This window comes from Symphalangus syndactylus, chromosome 12 (genome assembly GCF_028878055.3).
Source record: "Symphalangus syndactylus isolate Jambi chromosome 12, NHGRI_mSymSyn1-v2.1_pri, whole genome shotgun sequence".
Classification (NCBI taxonomy): Eukaryota; Metazoa; Chordata; class Mammalia; order Primates; family Hylobatidae; genus Symphalangus; species Symphalangus syndactylus.
In genome coordinates this window covers 80,759,210-80,766,179 of record NC_072441.2, presented here as the reverse complement: position 1 = coordinate 80,766,179, position 6,970 = coordinate 80,759,210, and the positions used below count along the sequence as shown (strand labels likewise).

Sequence of the window (6,970 nt, the reverse complement as noted above, 5' to 3'; positions counted from 1 at the left end):
CCTCTGTGTCTCATTCAACCACCTTCTATTGATATTACAGGCCAAAGGCTGTAGAATTATGAGATGATGAACTCATAACTACCTTTGACATAGCCCCTACCTTTGAAGAGCAACTAGTTGAGAAAATATTATATGTGATTCCTGCTATATATCATACTTAATACTTGGCAGAGATGGACCAGCAAAGGTTTCATACAAAAGGCGCTTTCTTTATGATGGCCCTGAAAGGACAATTAGTATTTAGACAGGCAAAATTCTTCTTGGTCTTTCACTAACTCTCATTCTATAGTGTTAAACCTCTATTCACCTGTAATGTCACACAGGAAAGCTGATTTAAGATTACCAAGAAATGGAAGAAGGCCCCCAGTGGCTGTGTAGGGAAAGAGCAAGAAAGCTTATGTTACCAGGTACTGAGCCAGGGGCCAGAATTTTGTGCTTCCCTTCCTACCTCCCCATCAGTGTCAGCTCTGACCTCTCATGATGTCTCACCCACCAGATATAAACCATGTTATGGGGTAGAGACTATCAATTCTGGTTTATTATAAGAGTGACCAGAAGAACAGTTTTTAAAATAAAGATTTATAGGGACGGGCACAGTGGCTCATCCCTGTAATCCCTGCACTTTGGGAGGCCTAGGTGGGTGGATCACCTGAGGCCAGGAGTTCAAGACAAGCCTGGCCAACAAGGTGAAACCCCATCTCTACTAAAAATACAAAAATTAGCCCAGCATGGTGGCACATGCCTGTAATCCCAGTTACTCGGGAGGCTGAGGCAGGCGAATCACTTGAACCCAGGAGGCAGAGGTTGTAGTGAGCCGAGATTGTACCATTGCACTCCAGCCTGGGCAACAGAGCAAGACTCCATCTCAAAAAAAAAAAAAAATGTATAAACCTAACCCTACAGATGCTGGTTCTAAGGTTTGGAGCCAATTAATATTGTTTAGAAATTTCTTGGGGGTCTTGTGCTTTTGTCCGTACAGAAGACTAGATAATCTGAAAGATTTCCCAAGACAAAATAACTAGATCCTGCATAAAGCATTTTTTTCACTGTGTTATTGGTTTACAGGAAGTAAGGGAAATCGCTAAGGAAAAAACAAAATGTGGAATAAACAACAACCAAACAAAAACAACATGTAGACTAAGTAACAACCTCCAAAGACGTCCGGGACTTCATCTTGGAAACCTGTGAATATGTCACTTTATATGGCAAAAAGGGACTTCACAGATGTGATTAAGTTAGGAATCTTGAGATGGTGGGGAGTTATTCTGGATTATCTGGGTGAGTCCAATGTAATCACAAGGTTCCTTACAAGAGTGAGACAAGAGGATCAAAGTCAGTAAAAGGAAGTGTGGTGATGAAACCAGCGGCTGTAGCCATGTGCTATGAGCCAAAGAATGTGTGGAGAATAGAATCTGGAAATGCAAGACATTTTCCTCTAGAGCCTTCAGAAGTAACATAGCCCTTCTGCCACCTCAATTTTAGACTCCTGACCTTCAGGGCTGTAAGAGAATAAAATTTTGTCATTTTAAGGCATTAAGTTTATAGTAAACTGTTACAGTAGTGATAGAAAACGAATACACCAAGCAAAAACCTAGTGCTGGAGCCAGAGTAGTAAAGGGTAAATGTGTGAAAGACAAGGTTGTTCTTCTGAGGACAAATTGATTTTATATCGATTCACACTGGCTTATAAGCAAAAAGGCCAAAGAAAAACAGCAAAGAAAATGCAAAGACTCAGGGAATATTGCTCCCATAAGCCCTTTCTGGGGAATCTCCTAGAGAATCAGCGCACATACATACACACTAAACCCAGAATCATAGAACTGTTTGGCATACAATCTGATGATGCACATTTAAATATATTCCACTGTAGAACTAAGACTACATAATGTGGATAAAGGTGACAGAATAGCATTTCATGTTATATGCACTGAAAATTTAAATACAATACAGCTAACAAAAAAATGAAGGGAGAAAGAGAAAGCATACAGAAAGTAGAATGAGCTCCCTGATTGTCTTAATATAAGCATATGCTTACAAGGAAAAACTGGGAGTGAAAGGATATCACTTCACATTAGATACTGAGAAAGGAAGAAGGAGGGTAAGGTGAAAATTTCCAGAAAATTCCATTATTACTTAGAGTAGGGAGTGAATATGCCATTTATTAAAGGGAAGGGAGAATACAGAATACATATTACATAAAGATGTACTATAAGATAACAACACAAATACGAACCTTCCTCAACACCAAAAGACATTCTAGAAAAAAGCAAATAACACAGACAACAGAGTGGATGATGTTATTTATGTAAAAGATATATATTTTCATAAATAGGACATAAAAGAGTGTGATAGACTGAGGCCAAACATATTTATAACAATAACGTCAAGAGCTTAACTCACTACTAGACGAACAAGTTGCATATTAGCTCTATACAAGTCTACGCTCCTTACAAGAGGTATGCAAACCAAAGAGAGTCAGAAAACAATTTGTAAACAGGGTGGTTGAGTTAATATGTATCAGGAAAATGCAGGTTAAAACAAAATTTAGAAATCAGGAGTCATGATCTTGATGCCAGATTAGATCAAAAGGCATTAAATAAGACTAAGAAGGATGCTTTAAAATGCCAAATGCTATAATTTCACAATGAAGATATAACAGTTTTTAATATCTATGCATTCAATAATGTAGCACAACTCTGATGACACAGAAACTATAAGAGATACAAGGAAAAACTTAAAGAAAATAACATAGTAATAATAGGGCACTTTAATCATCTCTCTCAGCTCAAGACAGTAAGTGTAGAGAAGAAATAGTACATTCAGTAAGATATAAAGAACTCTACAGACATATAGTCCAGCAATGTATTAACCTAACAAGAAAAAACTATACCTTCTACACATGAAATATCCAATATCAGGTCACAAAGAAAACTTCAATGCATTATTCAAAAATAGAAACAGGCCCAGGTGTGGTGGCTCACACCAGTAATCCCAGCACTTTGGGAGGCTGAGGCGGGCAGATTGCTTGAGCTCAGGAGTTCAAGACCAGCCTGCGCAACATAATGAGATCCCATTTCAACAAAAAGAAAATTACAAAAATTAGCTGGGCATGATGGCACATGCCTGTAGTCCCAGATACTCAGGAGGCTAAGGAAAGAAGATCACTTGAGCCCAGGAGGCAGAGGTTGCAGTGAGCTGAGATTGTGCCATTGCATTCCAGCCCAGGTGACAGATGGAGACCCTGTCTCAATAATAATAATAATAATAATAATAATAGAATTATTTCTTTCTTTTTCTTTTCCTTTTCTTCCTTTCTTTCTTTCTTTTTTTCTTGCTTGCTTGCTTGCTTTCTTGCTTTCTTGCCTCTCTCTCGCTCTCTCTCTCTTTTTCTCTCTCTCTCTTTTCTTTTTGAGACAGGGTCTCATTCTGTCACCCAGGCTGGAGTGCAGTGGCCGATCTCAGCTCACTGCTGCCTCCAGCTCCAGGTTCAAGCAATTCTCCTGCCTCAGCCTCCCGAGTAGCTGGGATTACAGGCCCTTGCCACCACACCTGGCTAATTTTTGTATTTTTTGTAGAGAGGGGGTTTTCCCGTGTTTCCCAGGCTGGTCTGAAACTCCTGAGCTCAAATGATCTGCCCTCCTGAGCCTCCCAAAGTGCTGAGACTAAAGGCGTGAACCATTGCCCCTGGCCACAAATAGCATTCTTAAAGGAACACGTAGTAGTGATGGATTTTGCCAAATCTGTGTTGTTGTTGTTGTTTTTGGAAATTAACAACATATATATAAACACACACACACACATTATTTTAAAACTGTTGAATAAAAGGAACTGAATATAAAATGAAATTGCAGAATTTTTAGAAAATGATAATTAAGCTAGACATATAAGGATCTGTAGAACACAGCTACATGAATTCCCCATAAAAATTAATAAAAGTATAAGTTCACAACTAAAATAGAAAAGCAGTCAACAAGTGAATAAGTACATAAATGAATACGTAATCCTTTTTTTTTTTTTTTTTAGGAATCAACAAGTAGAAAAACCAACCTAATTTTGAAAAGAGTGAAAAAGGTGGGGTAAGAAGGCACAAACACACAAAATAAGAAATAAGAATGGGCAAAAGATACAAACAGATAGCTCACAAAAAATACAAATGATGCTTAAATATATGAAAAGATGCTAAAGCTTGTTTGTAATACTAGAAACATAAACCAAAACTATACTAGTTTGAGATACCATTGTCACTATCAGCTTGACAAAAATCTACAAGTTTGAGAATAGATGATGATGAGGGAGAAGCAGGCATTTTCACACCTTCTGGTGGGAATGCAAAATGAGCCTCAATGGAGAGAAATTTGGTACAATTCAGCAGTACTACATGTGCCTGTTGTGTTCCTGCTGTTTCTTTGGTGTCTGAACTAGTGCCTAGCGTTCAATAATTATTTGTTAAAGGAATTGAATATCCTAATCTTTCCTGACACATACATAAATTAACATAATCCCTACACAGACATGTGATTGTGGAAACGTAGACATAATCAAGCTCATAGCAAATAAGAAAATGGAGTTTCTTTAGTGTTGTCAAAAGTTATGCAGTTAGAAAGAAAGAGGCAGAGATAGGACTAAACCCATGTCCTCGGACTCTCAATTCAGTGTCAGGTCAAACCTCACAGACAAGAAAGGGCACCAGATTGTATGAAGATCCATCGAAAGGGGCTGGGGAGGAAGCCATAGAAAGTGGTCCTTCCACTTGTCACCTCCAGCCTTAACAGGAAGTCTGGCCATGAAAATATGGAGAAGACACCATCTCAGCATCCATGTTCCTAGGACCTTGCAAGAATAGGAAGGTTATGAGCGACCATTCCTTTCAACAGTTAGGGTTTGGCAGATGTGTCTATGACTCAAGAAGGATGTTCTCTCAAAGTAGTTCAGAGCCCAGAGGCCTAAGAGAGGGGCCCTAAACCCCTGTGACCACAAGGCATTCATGTAACATTCAAGGCAACTAGGCTGCTCTATCTCAGGCCCACCCCCTCCATCTCCTGTAGGGACTTATTGGCCATCCTTGACTTTTAAAGTTTGCACATAGAGGCTTCTTTCAAAAAATGTGCATGTTATTTTAGACAAGAGGGAAAATTTGTGGAAAATACAGAGACTTGATGGAATGAAGTATGTTTACACTTTCTGAGACAGATTCTATTTTGTTCAAAGAATAGCATAATCATCCTTCCAAATCATATCAAACACATTAAAATGTACACACAGACCACTTAAATACAATTTTTGCTGACGATTTTTTGAAAAAAATTTTATAGTTTTGTTTTTGGAATTAGGACATAAGTTGTACATTTGCCTCATTTTAGCTATGACTTCTTTGCAACTACAGAGCACATTTTTGAAAAAAATATATATATTAAAATTGCTTAACAAGGAAGAATTTTTTATTAATACTAAATTTTAACAATAAATGAGATTCACAAAGCTTTATATCTAGACATTTAAATTTAAATGTTTATAGATTTCCATTGCACATTTATTTTGGAGCTGACACACAGGTATACCTATGGAAAGACATCTGTATTTTAAATATTTTAAACCTCAAATTGTCAGCAGGTGGCCATAACTATCCATGTTTTACTAAAATCACATAAACCTAGGTACAAAAGCACCACTGATTATTGCTCTAGAAAAACTGCATGAAAAACTCAAATATGCACAGTAAAAACACCACAGTATACACAGGACTAAATTTTTTTTTTTTTTTTTTTTGAGACGGAGTCTCGCTCTGTCGCCCAGGCTGGAGTGCAGTGGGGCGATCTCGGCTCACTGCAAGCTCCGCCTCCTGGGTTCACGCCATTCTCCTGCCTCAGCCTCTCCGAGTAGCTGGGACTACAGACGCCTGCCACCACGCCCGGCTAATTTTTTGTATTTTTTTTAGTAGAGACGGGGTTTCACCGTGGTCTCGATCTCCTGACCTCGTGATCCGCCCGCCTCGGCCTCCCAAAGTGCTGGGATTACAAGCGTGAGCCACCGCGCCCGGCCTACACAGGACTAAATTTTAAAGCAAGTGCATGGAACGCTGAATCAATCTTACACACAGCTTCCAATATTAAACTGATAGTTATCTTACTTGAGGATGATGGAAATGTCCAAAAAGCATGATTATGACAGGGTAAAATGTCCATCCTTAACATATTTTTGTATGCCAACTAGTAGAGTCCTAAAAAATTAGCATTTAGAAAATACTTAGTAAAAACAGCTTTTAAAAGTTGACCTAAGAGATACATAAAATTAACCTGTTTTTCATGACAATTTATTCTCCCTAGTTATCTACAGATTCAGTTTTCTGTGCCTCTTCAGCTTTAGTTTCATCATTTTCAGATGGTGCAGTACCTTCCTTTCCAGCTTCCTACTTTTCCTTTCTTCTCTTTAGCACCTCTGCTAACCTTTGCTCCAGGTTCTTTCTTAGCAGATGTTTTTCTTGGTTTGGGTCCAGGTTTTGGTGGAGGAGGTTTTGCTGACAATCTGGGAGACCATCTTGTGGGCTCCTGTTTAGTTACTTTGGAGCCATCTTTGCCCTCTGTATTCTCTGGAGACTTTCTCTTCTGCATAGTGGCTATGTCGGTGCAGCAAAAAGTAAAGCAACGGGCTGGAACTGCTGGCGCCGCCTCTGGATGCTGCCTCTGCCGCTGCAGCTGCTCACGCACAGGGCATGGCATAGCCCCTATCTATTTATGTTTGATTCAAATATTTTTGTTGGCTCTTGCAGAGCTTGTAAGTCCCAGTCACATTGGATTGGTCACAGTGTGTAAAATGGCCCTGTCCTCAGGGACACTCAGGGCTGAAGCCTCACTTCAAAGGCCCAGAAAACCTCTTTCACCAGGTAGCTTCCCAGTCTGCACAGATGGCAAGTATACTGTGCTGCTGTCCCCTGGTGGCAGTTACAACTAATACCTTTAAAGGAGCTCCGGTA

The 6,970-nt window shown here is 39.3% G+C and overlaps 1 pseudogene; it reads right to left on the bottom strand.

Moving 5' to 3' along the window:
* Positions 1-6,310: 6,310 nt before the first annotated feature.
* On the bottom strand, positions 6,311-6,728 carry LOC134734688 (high mobility group nucleosome-binding domain-containing protein 3-like; annotated as a pseudogene).
* Positions 6,729-6,970: the final 242 nt, after the last annotated feature.